The sequence below is a fragment of the Felis catus genome, chromosome B4 (assembly GCF_018350175.1).
Source record: "Felis catus isolate Fca126 chromosome B4, F.catus_Fca126_mat1.0, whole genome shotgun sequence".
NCBI classification, from domain to species: domain Eukaryota; kingdom Metazoa; phylum Chordata; class Mammalia; order Carnivora; family Felidae; genus Felis; species Felis catus.
The window spans coordinates 128,387,405-128,405,428 of NC_058374.1; the positions used below are offsets into that span (position 1 = coordinate 128,387,405).

At 45.1% G+C, this 18,024-nt stretch overlaps 1 protein-coding gene across 3 annotated transcripts in view; it reads right to left on the minus strand.

The window, feature by feature from the left end:
* LARGE1 (LARGE xylosyl- and glucuronyltransferase 1) overlaps window positions 1-18,024 on the minus strand; it is a 544,237-nt gene that overhangs the window by 416,820 nt on the left and 109,393 nt on the right. The window lies entirely within an intron of this gene.

Sequence of the window (18,024 nt, forward strand, 5' to 3'; positions counted from 1 at the left end):
CTGGACACTCACCTCCTCTGGGCCTCAGCATCCAATGATAATAAATGCAGGTTCCATAACTGATCTCTAACACCCAAAAGGCACCTGATTGTCAGTTCCAAAGTCCATCAGGAGATACAAACCCCACCTCTGCAATGGTGCAGAACTATTCACGGCTTCTAACAATCTCTTACTGCCTTCGCTCTACGTAAGAACTTTGCAGCCAATGGTCCTGCTACCTTTAAGGTTAGAGATTAAGTCTCAGGCATCCAGGCTTCTATCAAAGAAATCAAATTATTCCGACGTAGCTCACTCACACAACACATCAGACAGATGAAGCACAGAAAGTAAGCAGGCTAGTTAATAAGAGCTAGTTCATTAGTTGTGAGGCTGTCAGGAGAACCTAATCGCTGTGATAACACAAAGCTGTCCCTGTCTTCAGAGTCAAGCTAAATGCTTTCCATTTTTATCACCCAATTCATAACCGTGCTGTCTGGCTTTAAGAATCAATAGCCTGGTGGTTTTGGTATCCACTAAATTCGTCTTAGTTTGGACGTTTTTCATTTCCCGTGTCACTTGAAGAGAGCAGGATAAGGTAAATTGCTCCTCTCATGGCATTTGTTTTTCCAAATCTATAATTTCGCACTGACATGTTCCGCACACCAGTGAAGGCAAAGGGGGAAAGGAAGACTCTCTCAGAAGCCCCATCCCAAGATCAAGGAAGCTTCCGACTGGGATCACGTGGGACAACCAATTTAACAAGTTTCACATGGGCAAGTGTCAACTGGTCTACCATCACCAACGGGTGATCCCATCGTTCACTTCGCAAAGAACTGTTATCTAACACTAAGTGCCAAATCCTCGGCTAATTTACATGAATGATCTCATCAGTCCTCCCAAGGCAGCTGCCTCCAAAAATGCCACTGTTTTATACACACGCACACACACACATATAATATATTTACGTATTTTGACACATAGCACGCTGAATTGGAAACTAAAAAAGGAAAGCAATGCCAGCATGGAAGATAAGAAAGCAGCAAGAAACTTAAAGAACAAGCACACATTTAAAGCCAATCAATATAAACATGCATAGACTCAAAATCACTGAGTTTAAGCCTAAATGAGAAGTTGGAGAGGGAGCAGTTCTCAAATTGAATACAAGTCATCTAACTGTGGCAACTGCGGCTCAGACAAGGGAGTGACATCCCGAAGTCACCCAGAAAGCAAAGGGCACAGTTAGGTCTGGAACCCAAGTCCTTGCTTTCCTGTCCTGCTGCTTCTGTTTTATCTTCTTCATCGTCTTCAAATCAGCACACATTTTTTAAAATGTTTAAAGGACCCAGGGGTGCCTGGATCAGTTAAGGATCTGACTCTTGAGTTCGACTCAGGTCATGATTTCAGGGTTGTGAGATCAAGCCCCACATCAGGCTCCACACTGGGTGTGGAGTCTGTTGGGATTCTCTCTGTCTCTCCCTCTGCCCCTCCCTACTCGTGCACATGTACACCCTCTCTGTCTCTCTCTAAAAAAATTTAAAATGTTTAAAGGACCTAAATATGTAAAGATTCATGATTTATAAGTATTCAAGATGGGAGAGAGAGATACTCTTCAAGAATCTCCCAGTCTGAATCCAAGGAAACAGAAAGTGTCTACCTGCGGCTCACGGAAGAGGGGAAGGGGGGACTGCTAATGAGTATGTGGTTTCTTTTGGGGCTAATGAAAGTGTTCCAGAATTAAAATGTAGTGACAGTAACACAATCTTGTGAATACGCTAAAACCACTGACTAGTACACTCACAGTATAAACTACAGTATGTAAATTACACCTCAGTTGAAAAAATACTCAGTGACACCAGAACAGTCATGGCTGAACAACACAGACCAGCCCCTATCAAAATAAAGAATCAAGCTGTAAGAAAAACAAAACAAAACAAAACAAAATAAAACAAAACAAAACAAAACAAGATTCTACCAGTCACCTTATTTATCCTGAGCAATTTCCAGACATAAGCATGTCAGGTAACACACAACAGTTCCTTGTCTCATTTGATCTACACAATAATTCTGTGGCACAAATGCTATCGTCCCCAAATTACAGATAAAAACTAAGTCTCCTAAAAGAGATTTCCTCAAGATCATATAAGGGGATCAAACAACTGTCTTCTCTATCTTCTATCACGGACTTTAGCAAAATCTATTTTAATGAGTTGGTGTGGATCTGGCTCATCAGAGAATGAGCCCCTCTAAGCAGGGACTATGATTTTTCAGGAAAAGAACACGTGTGAAAGAACAGTTTGAGATTTACAGGAAGGCAAACTGGAGCCAGGAAATGGAAAACAAAGAAGGTTGAGAAATGAGTTTTGGGGCACCTGGGTGGCTCAGTAGGTGAAGCGCCCAACTCTTGATTTGGGCTCAGGTCATGATCTCAAAGTTCATGAGTTCGAGCCCCGAGTTGGGCTCCGCGTGCTGACAGTACAGAGCCAGCTTATGATTCTCTCTCTCCCTCCCCCTCTCCCTCTGCCCCTGCCCGGCTCGATCTCTGTCTGTCTCTGTCTCTCTCGCTCTCTCTCTTCCTCTCTCTCTCAAAATAAATAAACAAAAAAAAAAAAGGAGTTTCCATTAAAGGAAGAAGTGTCTACTTAAAGGTACTCCAGGCAAAAGGGTTTTAATTCCCCGTTAATTCAATCAAACAAATTTCCATGGAAGCCTACTGGTGTATGAAAGTGCTTACAGTCCAGCTGGGGATAGGGGCCCACAACAAGACAACAGCAACCTCAGTGCCACTGCACGATTCTGACAATTTGTGTTGAGAAGTGGCTCTAAATCCCCTGGTGGCTATTGATCACCAGGCTCTGCAGGAAGTCCTGGGCCAGAAAAGGCAGTGGAGGGGGATTAGAGCCTTCTTTCATCGGTGGGTGATAAAGAGGACCTGTGTGCTCAAAAGGAACTTCAAAGTTGCTAAAACCAATCAATACTGAACCGCTAAGACAATCTCTCACTTTCTTCTTTCCTTTTTTCTCCTTTTGTGCGTGATAAGTCATGACAACCTCCAATCCCTCCTTCAGGGGCCACCTCTTTGGGGAAGCAGACCCAGACCCCTCTGAGCACCACCCCCAATACTCTGTTTACTTAGAACCCTTTTTCTGTTTTAACAATTGCAACAAGACGAGTAGTAGTAGTATTTTCTATCATCTTCCAAACAATATAAGACGAGTAGTAGTAGTATTTTCTATCATCTTCCAAACAATATATTTGTACCAAGCACTGCATTTTAAGCGTGTCACATGCAGTGTCTCACTGAAGTCCAACCCCGCAAATTAGGGAATACTATCCCCATTTTAGAGAAAAGGTAACTAAGCAATTTGCCCCATGTCACACAGCCAGTAAGTAACAGAGCAAGAATGTCAACCCAGCAACCCGACTCCAGCAGGTGTTCTACTACACCTCCGGGTTATGGAGGCTGGACCTCTGGCAGTTACCTAAAGAATTTCTGAATTTTCTTCCAAATTTGAAGGAATAAAAATTGAAGGTAGGGGCACCTGGTGGCTCAGTCGGTTAAGCGTCCGACTCATGATCTTGGCTCAGGTCAGGATCTCACGGTTAATGGGATTGAGCCCCACATCGGGGGTCATGCTGATGGTGTGGAGACTGCTTGGAATTCTCTCTCTCTCTCTCTCTCTCTCTCTCTCTCTCTCTCTCTCTCTCTCTCCCTCCCTCCCTCCCTCCCTCCCTCCCTCTCTCTCTCCCTCTCCCTCTGCCCCTACACTCACTCACTCTCTCTCTCATTCTCTCTCTTTCTCAAAGTAAATAAATAAAACTAAAAAAAAAATTAAAGGTAAAGATTTCTAATTTCCTAATTTGCTTCTTAAACTACCTCAAAGTTTAGGCATTCTAATGCAAGATTAAATAATATGTTGAAAAGTTATAATGAAGGTGGCATTCTGCTCTCAGTCTGTCCCGCTTTCAGGAGATAGTTGCAGGTACTAATAAGCACAAATCAATCTTTATCTTATTTACATATGCATACATATAAATGTGTACACCCATACAATCACACACATATATATGCGTATACAGTTTATATTTTAAAAATGTGTACACTATCTCTATACAGTAGACACATGCCACACACATACGACACATAATACACATACATACAGGGCATATACACACACACACTACATGTATACATTTTACTTTACTATCCATTTTATCAAGTAGTAAACTGGGGAATAAGGGTATTAAACAACTTGACAGAGACACCTGATGAGTAACTGGGCAAGCCATATGTCACACGCACACCTAGCACACTTTCTAACACACCAGGCCAGGGACACCCGGGTGGCTCAGTCGGTTGAGTGTCCAACCCTCAGTTTCGGCTCAGGTCACGCGTGATCTCACGGTTTTGCGAGTTCAAGCCCCCGCATCCGGCTCTGTGATGACAGTGCAGAGCCTGCTTGGGATTATCTCTCTCTTTCTCTCTCTCTACCCCTCCCCCGTTCACACGGGTCTCTGTCTCTCTCAAAATAAATAAATTAAAAAAAAAAACCAAACATGTCTAATACACCACACCAGTTAATTCTAGAACAGCTGCTGTGTGTGAGGTCCACCCGGCTGACGACTAACACAAGGGAAGTAACAGACCTGAAGAAAGCTAGGGCTGCATTTCTACAAACCTCAGAGAGAAGTTTAAAAAGAAACCCCCCCCAAAACCCATGCACACGGATACAAGGCCAGGTGAGAGGGGGAAAAAAATACAAGCCCCAATTTGTTCCTGTTTACAAACACTTTTCAGCTGTTTGTCAAACAAAATGAGTTTGTCTGCCAGATGAGATGCCAATTTTCTAAGTTCATTAGCGGCAGATGAACAGAAAGGGTAGCCCTGGTGATTTAATAATTTGGCCCTGAGTCTTATCAAAGCCACTTAAAAGAGAGGGAAAAAAAATCCAAGCTGTCAGGAGAGAAAGGAAATGCTATTTGATTCAATTTGGGCACTATTTCTGTGCAAACACGTTGCAGATATTTACAGACATGCTGTATTAAGTCCCACCGCCGGGGCAGGATGGCATAGGAAATAAAAGAAGGGAGGGTGGTAGGGAACGTTTCAAATAAGCCATGCTGCAAGCCACAGGCAGCATTAAATTGCCTGCAGGCCGACTCTGACAGCCTCTATTTTTTTTTTTAATCCTGTAGGTAGCAAAGACACGCCTTTTTTAAATTATAAAACTCAGAATCATTAGGGAATGAGGAATTTTTCAAGAAGCCTGTCATCATGTGCGTAAGCAGGGCTCACTATTCAGAGGCCGGGGAGACTGGGAAGGTGGCTTTCCAAGTTCTAATAAGGCCCTTGTTAGGAGAAAAAACTTTTCTTTCACTATTGCCTTCATTTTATAATGCAGGGGAACACCAAGGTTCTTATTCAAGTGTATTAATCAGAATAATAAAACATCCCCAATATATCTCTCTCTCCAAAATTACCCCACCATGAGCTCTCAGGGGGAAGATTCAATATTGCTACTCCATAGCCAAAGGGCATTTCTCTTTGAAGAATGAGTCCCATTCAGTTAGTTACAGCCCTTGGAAACTCCATTTCAGGTTTGAACCTTATGGTGCCTGCCAGTGGAAGGAGGGCGGAGGCCTAATCTCTCCCCACTCCCTCCAGAGGAAAGGACATTGGCCTTTATAGCCAGACAGGTCTCAATTCAGCTCTCAATTCTCACATTCCTGGGGAATACCCTCCTTCCTTCCTAGCATTTACCTGCGTGACAACCTACACTTACTTGCAAGGTTGTTTTGTTTGTTTGTTTAAGTTTATGTATTTTTGAGAGAGAGACAGACAGAAACAGAGTGTGAGCAGAGGGGGAGGGGGGAGCAGAGACAGAGAGGGAGACAGAATCTGAAGCAGGCTCCAGGCTCTGAGCTGTCAGCACAGAGCCCGATGTGGGGCTAGAACTCACGAACCTGAGATCATGACCTGAGCTGAAGTTAAGACGCTTAACCGACTGAGCCACTCAGGTGCCGCTGCAAGGTTATTTTATTAATGTCTCTCTTCCCCTCTAGAGAATATGCTCCATATGTACAGGGCTTACGTCCAAGTAAATAACATGCTTTACTTTCAACTCATGGCTGATAGGATTTTTTTTACCCAATTTTAAATAGGAACTAGAGAAGATCTTTGAAACTCCTGATTTATTGGTTAACCCAAACCTCTGGAAAAGTGCTGGAGAGATAAGTTTCAGAGAACAAGGGGCACTAAGGAGACTGGTGACCTTAAGTCAAGACATGATGTTTATGCTTAGCAAGAAGTGAGGGCAGGTGGGGATTAAAAGGGCACTTTGTCTCTATGATCTTCCTAAAAACAGAGAGATCTTCACAGTGAAGTCTCAATATTCTTCTGAAACGTCTTTTAATTTCTAGAATTTCAGACTTTCACCATTTGACACCAGATGTAAAATAATGTACATTTCAAAACCAAATAAAAGCAACTGGATGACCAGCCTTTTGGAATGTCCTTCCTCCAAATTATCTGCTAACTCAGCTGCTAGTTCTCCATCCAGACATCACTTAATGGCCTCTATGAAGGCTTCTTCGGCAGGCAGGGCTCAGTTCCATCAGAATGAGAAAATCAAGTATTTAATTCAGTTTTTGCAAATCTTCCTATCTTAGTTCAAAAGAGTTTAGTGAGAAAGTTACTTCCTCCTTTTTCAGCCCTCCTTATGATGCTGGTGTATCCTGAAGGCTTTCCACTACTTGACAAACCAGAGTGAGGACTCCCCTTAAAAAGAGCTTTGGGTTAGGGCGCCTGGGTGGCTCGATCAGTTGAGCATCCAACTTCGGCTCAGGTCATGATCTCGCGGTCTGTGAGTTTGAGCCTCGCGTCGGGCTCTATGCTGACAGCCGGGAACCTGGAGCCTGCTTTGGATTCCGTGTCTCCCTCTCTCTCTGACCCTCCATTGCTTGTGTTCTCTCTTTCTCTCAAAAATAAATAAATATTTAAAAACAATGTTTTTTAAAAGAGCTTTGGGTGGGCAGCAGCACGTAGCCAGGCTTTAACACATCATGGGTTGCTTTGGTTACCTGCTTAGGGAGAATGATATAAATTTCTCATTACCATAAATGTATGTACGTAAATAACAAGGTCCTAAGAAGAAGTGGACGACCACTCAACAGGAAGACGAGAATGGGAGAGCTGGCAGAGCTCAGGAAGCCCTGGCCAACTGCAGACTCCATCAGGCTAGGGGGGGCAGTGTCCGGCTGGTTCTCGGTCACGCCCACGCCCTTGGCCCCTGGAACACAGCAGCCACTCAGTAACCACTGAGGAGAGAAACCGAGATGCAGAAGCTTTCAGCTAAATGGTGTAAGGACATAGCAGGGACTTAAACCACGTCTCCCTGCTCCCAGTCCAAAACATTTTCAACTTTGGAACTCTGTACCAAACTTTCTCTCAAAAGCTGAGAAACGCTTGTTACGTGAATAAAAAGAAAACGAAGATGGTTCTTTTCCCGGAGGTATTCATAACCCAACAGGAACACTTAACAACTCACACCATCCAGAGATTTCCCTTTTTTTTTTTTTTTTTTGCCTTCAAAAATATGATGAAAGACCAGCCTGTGCTTCTGTGGAAGTTGACCAAAGTATAAGTTTATCCTGCCCATCACAATGATTAAAACAAAAACTCCACATCTGGAGAATCTACTTATCTGACATGCCAACTTCCTAAGTTCAGCAAAAGAGGAGATATAATTGGCAGGTATTTCCAAAGGCTGTTCTGAATTTTGTTTTCCATAGCAACCCATATTCAGAATATTTATTCAGATTACTTCAGAAGTTTCAATCCTCACTTTTTTTGCTTTAAAATGCCCTCAGGCACATATCCTCTCAAGGTGAACATCAGGTAAGAATTCTGCCAAAAACAACCACTGTGACTTCTCTTTGTATACACCACAAACAAAATTTCCGGAAGAGAAGGTAAAGAACACAGCTGCTTTGTAACTCAGGTTGGCTGTGAAGACGAGGCTTTTCAGTGAAGAAAGAACCACTTTCCTAGAAGTGAATGAGAAAAGCTCATCAAGTGACAAGACAAACAGTTCAAATTTAAAAGTCTGTGAGCCACTTCCTAGCGGTCACCCCCCCCCCCCATTCACCAGGTACTTCAGGTGTGGGGAGGACTGGCTGATGGCCCCTGGCAGCTGACAGCAGGCCCGAAGAAAACAGAAGCAAAAGGCAGCCACAGAAGCCACAAAAGCACCACAGTGGGGGCCACTGATTGTAGGGGCAAAGTATTCTTCACACGGGGCCATCCCCATGGATGACAGTACAGCACAAAGGCGAAATGAGTCGCATTATGAGAGGTTTAAACAATACTCGGTCTCTTGCATTTGAGAAGGGAGAGAAATGGGAGTTTAGAACGTTTTCCGCAACGTCACTATGCGTTTTTGGTTTTCTTTGGTTTGGGATATTTTGCTGCTTTATGGGGGGACAAGTGTTCTTTCACTCAGAAACCTACCTGTATGGAACATTTTATTGCTAGCAATGACTTATTATTAGGCTATTGGGTGTTTCATGGCTAAATCTCTTTAAGAATAATGCTAAGTGGCATCATTATTAGAATATATATTAATAATATTAGCAGATTTATTATTAGGCTATTGGGTGTTTCATGGCTAAATCTCTTTAAGAATAATGCTAAGTGGCATCATTATTAGAATATATATTAATAATATTAGCAGTAGGGGCGCCTGGGTGGCTCAGCCGGTTAAGCGTCCGACTTCGGCTCAGGTCATGATCTCACAGTTCATGGGTTCGAGCCCCGCGTCGGGCTCTGTGCTGACAGCTCAGAGCCTGGAGCCTGCTTCGGATTCTGTGTCTCCCTCTCTCTCTGCCCCTCCCCCACTCATGCGCGCTCTCTCTCTCTCTCTCTCTCTCTCTCTCTGTCAAAAATAAACAAACATCAAAAAAAAAGAAAACTAAAAAAATTAATAGTGTTAGCAGCATATTTTTCCATATAATAATCTGACAGATGATTACATAGAAATCATTAACGACTTTCATATGGAAGCTAAGCCAAAGCCTTACTGCTATGGTTACCACCACCACTAACAACTACCACCATCTTTCTAGGAACAACACATTTTAAGTCTTACATGTGCCTAAGGGAAAAGGAAATCTTTGTGTGTCTTATTTGTTTCACACCCGCTGCCTGCTAGGATAGGTACCAGGTAACACGATCTCATTCGGTCCCTGTCCCTTACCACCTGTCCCCTTCTCCATCCGAGGAATGTGATACCAGAGAGGCTAAGTGGCATGCAAGGCACCCGTGTCAGAGCCAACGTTCAGACCCAGACACAGCGACTCCAAGGCCAGTGTTATTACCCTTCCCTGTGACAGAAAATACTATGACTGCAGATATTCTGGAATGAGAAATGCCCAGAGGGCAAAGGTGGGACCAGGAAAATCTGTTCTTAGATGACCCCTCTCAGGGGGCAGGATGGGGGGAGAACAGGAATAAGAAGCGTCTTCTGTGACCTAAGGGCAGCCAGCCCTTACAAACCAGACTAGTAGAGTCACGTGCTCCAAAACAACACCAAGCTTCTGGACTTTTCCTCTACAGGAAACGCAGGCATCGTCAAGTCCCCTGCCTGCAGTCCACAGAAGCGTCTCTCTCTCCCGACTTCACTGCCCAGTGCGCTTTGTGATTTTCCGGAACAGACTTCCCTTCCCACTATGTCCCAGGGGTTCTCCAAAACCCCACCCATGAGAAAAGGAAAGGAAGAGGTGGGGTCAGGGAGGTCAGAAGAGCATCTAATCTGTGCCGAGTGCTATCTTACTTAATATCCACGAACAGCTTTCCACAAGCAGGACAAAAGACCCCTGGGCGCATCCGAAGGAGGGAGCTCCCTGGCTGGCTGAGCTGCTGCAGGCAAGAAAGAAGGTTCAGGAGATGCGGAACATGCTCTCAAGGCGTCTCGGAGACGGGTGTTCAAGACGGCGTTACGATTCACGCTAGGGACACAACAAGGAGCTGCAAAACACGTTCTGAAAGTTTAGAAGTCCTTTCTGTCTCTCACCACCTGGAGGCTGTCATAACAGTTGGGGGAAAAAAGGAAGCAGCCAACCACCCCACCTCTGATCACGGACACCGGACTTTTCCAAGCGCAGATGAGGAAGGACAAGCCCAGCCTCAGCTCCAGCTGGCATCCGTAATGCCCACCGCAGACCGAGTAGAAAAAGGCCTCCAAACCCGGGAGTAGCCGATTCCAACAGCTGAAGCTGGGACATAAATTCAGTTTTATTACAATGCCGTTGATGAAAACAAAAGGTTCACCTGCCCAGTTTCCACTCCAGAACCTGAAACCCCAGCAGAGGCTGTAGGAAGTAAAGAACACTGCTTCCCTCAGGACAAGGGCTTGGATTCCAGAATGCAGACGCCTGGGCCACCATGTTCAGAGCCTCTCCTGCCCAACCCCCAACACCCCCCCACCCCGGGCACTCGGGAAAATCCTTCTCCTGGAAACAGAACTTTTTCCAACTCAGCTCCCAATCTTGGAGGCATGTCTGCATTATATCCTCACCCTTGTGGAATCTCTGCGTATTTATAGAAGGCAAGCCCCCTTTCATCTGTAAGAATCTGCCCTCTCAAGCTTTGTCATATAAAAAGTAGTGTGAGAATCTTTTGCTTTCGTGCAAATAGACCTTAAAAAAAAAAAAAAGAAAGAAAAAAGAAAAGCAATATTAATAGAGATGGAACTGGTAGAGGCAGCTTTGGGGTTTGTTTGTTTTTTTTTTTTTTGGTATTTTGCAAAAGAATATGTTTTGGGTTCTGAGTTTTCTGTAGGGCCTCTCTCTCCTACAACTACAGGGGAAATAAGGAAGTTTATTGGATGCGGAGGGAAAAACTGGGCTCGGATACTGTGAGGTTTCACGAAGACCAAAACGACACGTTTATGCTCGATGCGACACCAACCCAGCCTCCGAAACTCACAGATCCACACGCACTTCCCAGCTCCCACGTTCCCGTCCCTGAAGCGTGTGGTAGGGCCCCATGTGTCTATGCATATAATTGGTGAATAATTTGCAAATGTTGACAAGACTGTGCAGCCGATTCTTCCCAGATACTGGACCACCAAAGACGGAGTCTCCGTTCAATTCTCAGCGGGGTGGGAAGGAGGGAGGGAGAGAAGGGGTCCAAAGCCTTGGAGCTGCCCAGGCACCTGCAGTCCCAGCTGGACCTTGAGGGCTGGGGCTGGAGCACACAGAGCATCTCTGCCCACAAACCTCTGCCACGGAGGCAACAAACTCTCAGAGGGGCGGGGGTGGGGGGTGGGGGGTGGGGGAAGGGCTGTAATGGTTGAAAGACTTGGCTCTTGGAGTAGATGGATCCGGGTTCCAGCCCGACCCACCCTGTTACTGTCATACGGCCTTGGGGAAGTCACACAATGCCTCTGAACTCGGTGTCCTCATCTGTCCAGCAACCACAGATACACTTGCCCAAAGTTGGGCAATCTTAAGAGCAAAAAAGGGAGTAGTATTCACACAAACTGAGGCCAAAATAACGGAGGATGGCTCAAATGTGACAGTGTAAGTAATGTTTTCCTAACAGTTGTTGCCGGTCCTATTTTAAGAGAACTGATCTTCAAAAAGGTTTAAATTCAGGCTGCATCTTTGTAAACTGTGTCACCTGGTAGATACTATTTACTCTGTCAGCCTCGGTATCTTTACCTAAAAACTGGGTTAGCAATAGTAGCAAGCTGTAGGGCTGTTGAAAGTTCAGTATGGGGGCGCCTGGGTGGCTCAGTCGGTTAAGCGTCCGACTTCAACTCAGGTCACGATCTCGCGGTCCGGGAGTTCGAGCCCCGCGTCGGGCTCTGGGCTGATGGCTCGGAGCCTGGAGCCTGCTTCCGATTCTGTGTCTCCCTCTCTCTCTGCCCCTCCCCCGTTCATGCTCTGTCTCTCTCTGTCTCAAAAATAAATAAACGTTAAAAAAAAAATTAAAAAAGAAAGAAAGTTCAGTATGGAATAATTTAAGTAAGCAATTAACACGACACCCAGCATACATGTATTTGATTAACTCTTAGCCATAATAATTACTACTTACTTATATTTATGTTTACATAGATATAGCAATTTGATTCTTGCAGCAATCAGAACATATACACTGGTAGATATATGCATGTGGGGTTTTGTAAGTGTGTGTGTACATACGGCAGATGCAATGATTAAGAGCACAGACTCTGGGGGAGCCTGGGTGGCTCAGTCAGGTAAGCGTCCGACTTCGGCTCAGGTCATGATCTCACAGTCTGTAGGTTCAAGCCCCACATCAGGCTCTGTGCTAACAGCTCGGAGCCTGAAGCCTGCTTCACATTCTGTGTCTCCCTCTCTCTCTGCCCCTCCCCTGCTCATTCTCCTTCTCTCTCTCTCAAAAATAAATTAAAAAAAAAAAAAGAGTGTAGACTCTGGAGCCAGACTGCCTAGGTTCAAATGCTGCCTCTGCCACCTATATAGGCTGTGTGACTTCGTGCAAAGCAATTAACATCTCTGGACCTCAGTTTCTCCATCTGTAAAATGTGATAAAAATTGTACCTACCTCATAGGGGTTCTGTTTAATAAGTAAATATATGTGTAATGCTTAAAACATATGAAGTGCTCAGATCTTACCCAGGCAATATACACATTAATGCCTGCATCATCTCATTTAATTTGTTACTGGAACCCTTTCTGAGAGTCGGTTTCAGTGGGAGTGAAGAATAAACAGCTAAGAATTTGAAACATTAGAAGGGATGAACCTGGACAACCCACTCACTTGGTGGTGGAGGAGAGAAGCATTGAAAATAATTCAAAACTCTAATAAGAAACACAAAATAAACCTTTAAAATAATAAAAGGAGGAGAGGGGCCAGGAACAGTATCTTCCTTGTAAAATCACCATGCCAGCAAAGAACACAATAAAAGGAACTAAGAGAAAGGCGACAGGAAAGTCCTGCTTGCGGAAGACCCTGGGAAAATGCAGAGACAGAAACAGGTGGAACAGGAGGGGAGGTTTCCACCTTAAGGGTGATGTGGTGGGACTTGGGCTCTTCTAAAAGCATATGGAAAGGAGCCAGCAGGTGTGGGGACCTACAAGGAACATGAGCAATAGATGGAGGTAGGGGGGGCACCTGGGGGGCTCAGTCGGTTGAGCCTCTGACTTTGCTCAGGTCATGATCTCACACTCCGTGAGTTCAAGCCCCGCGTTGGGCTCTGTGCTTACAGCTCAGAGCCTGGAGCCTGCTTCCAATTCTGTGTCTCCCTCTCTCTCTCTGCCCCCCCCCCGCCCGCCCCCCCCCCCCCCCCGCTCATGCTCTGTCTCTTTCTGTCTCAAAAATAAATAAAAACATTAAAACTTAAAAAAAATAGATGGGGGTGGGTACACGGGTGGGTGGCTGGATCTCCAGTCAATCCAGAAGCGGGCAGATGAAAAAGGGGGAGGAAGGAGACCCCTCCAGCCAAGCCATTCACCTCCTCCAGCCAGCGCCTCCTGCCTCTTGGCTTCCCTCCACCCTGGCCTGCCTGTTGACGACATCTGAGACCTTCAGACAGTGGGGTCTGGATTTCTCTCTTCTTCCCTCTGCCCAAAGGACCTGGGTCACCCAGCCGATCGGGCGTGGGGAGGAATCCCACCACCTCCAGTGTCACGGTTGATTCCAATCAGCCTATACGATCGTAATCAAAGTCCCAGGGCCACAGAGAGGGATGCCAGGTGGCACGCACCTGAGCCACTCCAGTTGCTACAGAGCCAATGCTGCTTGTGGGAAAAGCAGCACATGGAAGAAGACACTGTCACGTCAAGTCAGTCCTACCTCTGTAACTCTCAATTACAGGAAACCTCCAGTAAATTCCCTAAACTGCTTAAGCCAGTTTATAGATGCTGCTTCTCACAACAAAGTCATCTAAACAGATACAGTGCCTTTGAGTTCTGGGATCCTCCTTTATCTGTCATATGGTGCTGAAGATAAACTGACCTGAGTCTTACCCCACTTTTGCCATTTACAACCGTGACCCTGGAAGTTAACCTAACCACCCCTCCCCACCCCCACCCTCATTTTATTTTGCCCCTCTATAACATGGGGATCGTAATCCTAAAGTGCAGGGTGTTGCGTGAATTACCTAAGGCAATAAATGCAAAGTACCCAGCAATATCTGGAGTAGTGTGAGTATAGATGTGAACACACATGCACACACACACACACACACACACACACACACACGAGCCGCATTTATCTTTAAAAATGAATATATTATATAAAAGGATCAGTGAAAAAGGATACAGGAAAACTTTAGGAAAGGAGTAAGTGGAACTTTATAGGTCTTCCTATTCCTAAGGTTTAAAAGGGAAACTGATGGAAGGGGGACCACAGGAAGTGCTCCGCAGACAATCTCCTTCCTTTTCTCCACTCTTTTATTTACTTTTTAACATTTTATTTATTTATTTATTTATTTATTTATTTATTTATTTATTTATTTATTTAGAGAGACAGAGACAGAGCGTGAGCAGGGGAAGGGCAGAGAGAGAGGGAGACACAGAATCCGAAGCAGGCTCCAGGCTCCAAGCAGTCAGCACAGAGGCTGATGCGGGCTTGAACTCACAAACTGCGAGATCATGACCTGAGCCGAAGTCGGATGCTTAACCAACTGAGCCACCCAGGCGTCCCTCTCTACTCTTTATCAAGACACACACATGGCTTTTTTGCAGCAGGAATGTTCCACACTGGTAACTGCTGCTCCAAACGCTGGATGCAGGATCTGGACACATTTTTCCAAGATCTAATCTGGGGGGATGATGCAATCCTTCAGGTCCCCGCCACCCCCAGCTCTCTTACTGGAAGAATATGCAGAAAGGAAAACTGGCACCAGCCCAGCCTTATCTGGCCCGTGACGCGGGTGTCAAAGGCAGACGCCATGACAACCTTCCTAAATCCTTCCTCAGAAATCATTCTCCATGAGGGCTTTCCATCCTGCTCTTAAGTGGAGCCAAAGAGACGCTGGGGTGGAAGGAACCTTCAAGGTCAGGTACTCAACTTCCCAGCCAACACTACTGCACTCAATTAAAAGTAACAACGGTGTGGACCTCGGTCACTTACAGCAGTGAACTCAGGCTTCTGGTCTGTATGACTGGCTTGAACACCTTCATCAGTATTCTGCCTCCAGAATCTGGAGACTTCTTTTTCTTCAAGAAATTGCTGATAACAAATTTGATCCCTATCAGGATGGAGAGCAGCTATATGCCCTGTCCCTTGCAAAACGGTGGCTGTAGTGGAATATTACGCTTGTAATCCTGTGGGTAGGAGGTAAGACTACCCCTGTGAAGTCAGACTGGAAAAGGGCACACCACCACCTGCTTGTTCACGCGAGAAGCATCTCTAGAGCAACACGACGGGCTGGCACCATGGCTGCGAGAACAAAGGCATAATCCATGTGGTAGAAACAAATCAGTAGGCAACTAACTCTAGCAAAAAGGGATGCCTGTGTTTGTAAAGCTAGAGATAAAAACATTCTGACAAACAAAAAGAGTCACTGGCTAAAAGTATGCTGGTGCTAGGAAATGCTTGATGTGCACAAACGGAAAATAGAGACGTCTCCATTGACGAGATCACACTGCAGCAAGGATCTGAAGTATGGACAAGGGTTTGCTGAGTGTGTGTGTGTGCTCACACATGTGCGAGCTGCACTTAGAGTGCAGGGAAAAGCGATATCGTAGCTGCCCCATGCACTTTCTACTGTTCTAATTCTTTTTTTTTTAAGTTTATTTATTTTGAGAGACAGAGACAGTGTGAGTGGGCGAGGGTAGAAGGAGAGAGAGAGAGAGAGAGAGAGAGAGAGAGAGAGAGAGAGAATCCCAAGCAGGCTCCATGTTGCCAGCACAGAGCCCAACGCAGGCCTTGAACTCATGAAATGGCAAGATCATGACCTGAGCCAAAACCAAGAGTCAGAAGTTTAACCAGCGGAGCCACCCAGGGTCCCCTGTGTGTTTTAATTCTTAAGAAGCCCGACTCTGCGCAGCTTTCTCTGAGGCCCTGACTCATTCTATTTGAAAAGTTCAGTGTGGGCATACCAAACCCCTGTACTAAACAGTCAGTTTCTTGTAGGCAAGGATTGTAGCAAATGTTCTGACTGCTAAGCATTTACCTCCAAGGGTTTTTAAAAACTTTATGCTTATTTTTATTTTGAAATAATTAACATGTTCACAGAGGTCCTGTGTACCCTTCACCCAGGTTTTCCCAATAGTGACATCTTACATGACTATAGTCCTCATCAAAACCAGAAAACTAACACCAGCCCTGTACAGTCAGATCACAGACCTTACTCAGATTTCACTCGTTTGTGCAGCTACTAGTGTTTTGTTTTTGGGGTTTGTTTTTTTTTTTTTTTGGACTTTGGGTACAGTTCAAGAAATTTTATCACGTTTGGATGTGTGTAACCACTACCAGAATCCAGATGCAGAATTGTTGTGTTACCCCCAGGGCAACTCCCTCAATTTACTCCATTATCCCCACACACACCCCTGCTTCCGGCCAGCCCTTGGCAACCACTGATCTGCTCCTATGCTCTGCAATTCTGTCATACAGAGGATACTATATAAATGGAATCATATAGTATGTAACCTTTTGAGACGATTTTCACTAAACATAATGACCTGAAGACCTCACCTCAGCTATTGCACCTATGAAGTTCATCCCTTTTTATTGCTAAGTAGTATTCCATTGTAAGACAAGACTACATTTTAATAAATCACCTGTTGGGCTCCTGGGTGGCTCAGTGGGTTAAGCGTCTGACTCTTGATCTTGGCTCAGGTCATGATCTCACAGTTTGTGAGTTCAAGCCCCGCATCGGGTTCTGTGCTGTCAGTGCAGAGCCTGCTTGGGATTCTCTCTCTCTCCCTCTCTCTCTGCCCCTCCCACACACTCTGTCTCTCTCAAATAAACTTAAAAAAAAAAATTTTTACATAATAATTTGCCCGTTGATGATGAAGATGTTTGTTATCTTAATTATGGCCACAGTGTCGGGGCGCCTGGGTGGCTCCGTCGGTTAAGCATCCGACTTTGGCTCAGGTCATGATCTCGCGGTTCGTGAGTTGGAGCCCTGCATCAAGTTCTGTGCTGACAGCTCAGAGTCTGGAGACTGCTTCGGATTCTGTGTCTCCCGCTCTCTTCCCCTCCCCCACTCGTGCTCTGTCTCCATCTGTCTCTCAAAAACCAATAAACATTAAAAAAATTGTTTTTCTTTAAATTGTGGCCACAGTATCACAAGTGCATGCATATGTTCAAACTCATCAAACTGCATACATTAAATGTGTAGTTTTTATGTATCAATGATACCTCAATATAGCTGCATAAAAATAAATGTATGTGTAAAAAAAAAAAAGCAAATTCTGGCATCAAATAATGATAATAATTATTATAGTTACCTGTTGAAGGACACAGGGGGCGTGTCCAGCATGGAGCGATTACAAATAACGCTCCTATGAACATTTGTGTCCAGGTGTGTGTGTAAACACAAGTTTCCATTTGTGAAATGAAACGGATAAGTGCCCCGGAGCGGAAACGCTGGATCGTACGGTAAGTGTATATTTAAGAAACTGTCAAACAGATTTGCAGAATGGCTGCACCATTTCACATCTCTGCAAAAGACACGGTGTCTGTGCATCCTCACCGACACCGGCTACTGCCAGCACTTTTCACATCCCTCTAATAGGAGTGTGGTGGTTAGCTGACTGTGGCTTCAATCTGTAGCTCCCTGATGGTGTGGAATCTCTTCTCATTGGCTTCTTTGCCATCTGCGTGTATTCTTTGCTGAAGTGTCTATGTAAGCCTGCTGCCCATTTTCTAATTGCACTGTTTGGTTTCTTTCTGTCGAGGTTGGAGGGATTTCTATCTATCCTGGAGAGAGCTTTGCTGTCAGATATGCGATCGGCACAGTTTTCCCCCAGTTGGTGGCTTGTCTTTCCCCCTCCTCATAGCAGACCCCCCCCTTCCAAAGCAACACTCAATTTTGAAGAATAACAATTTATCCA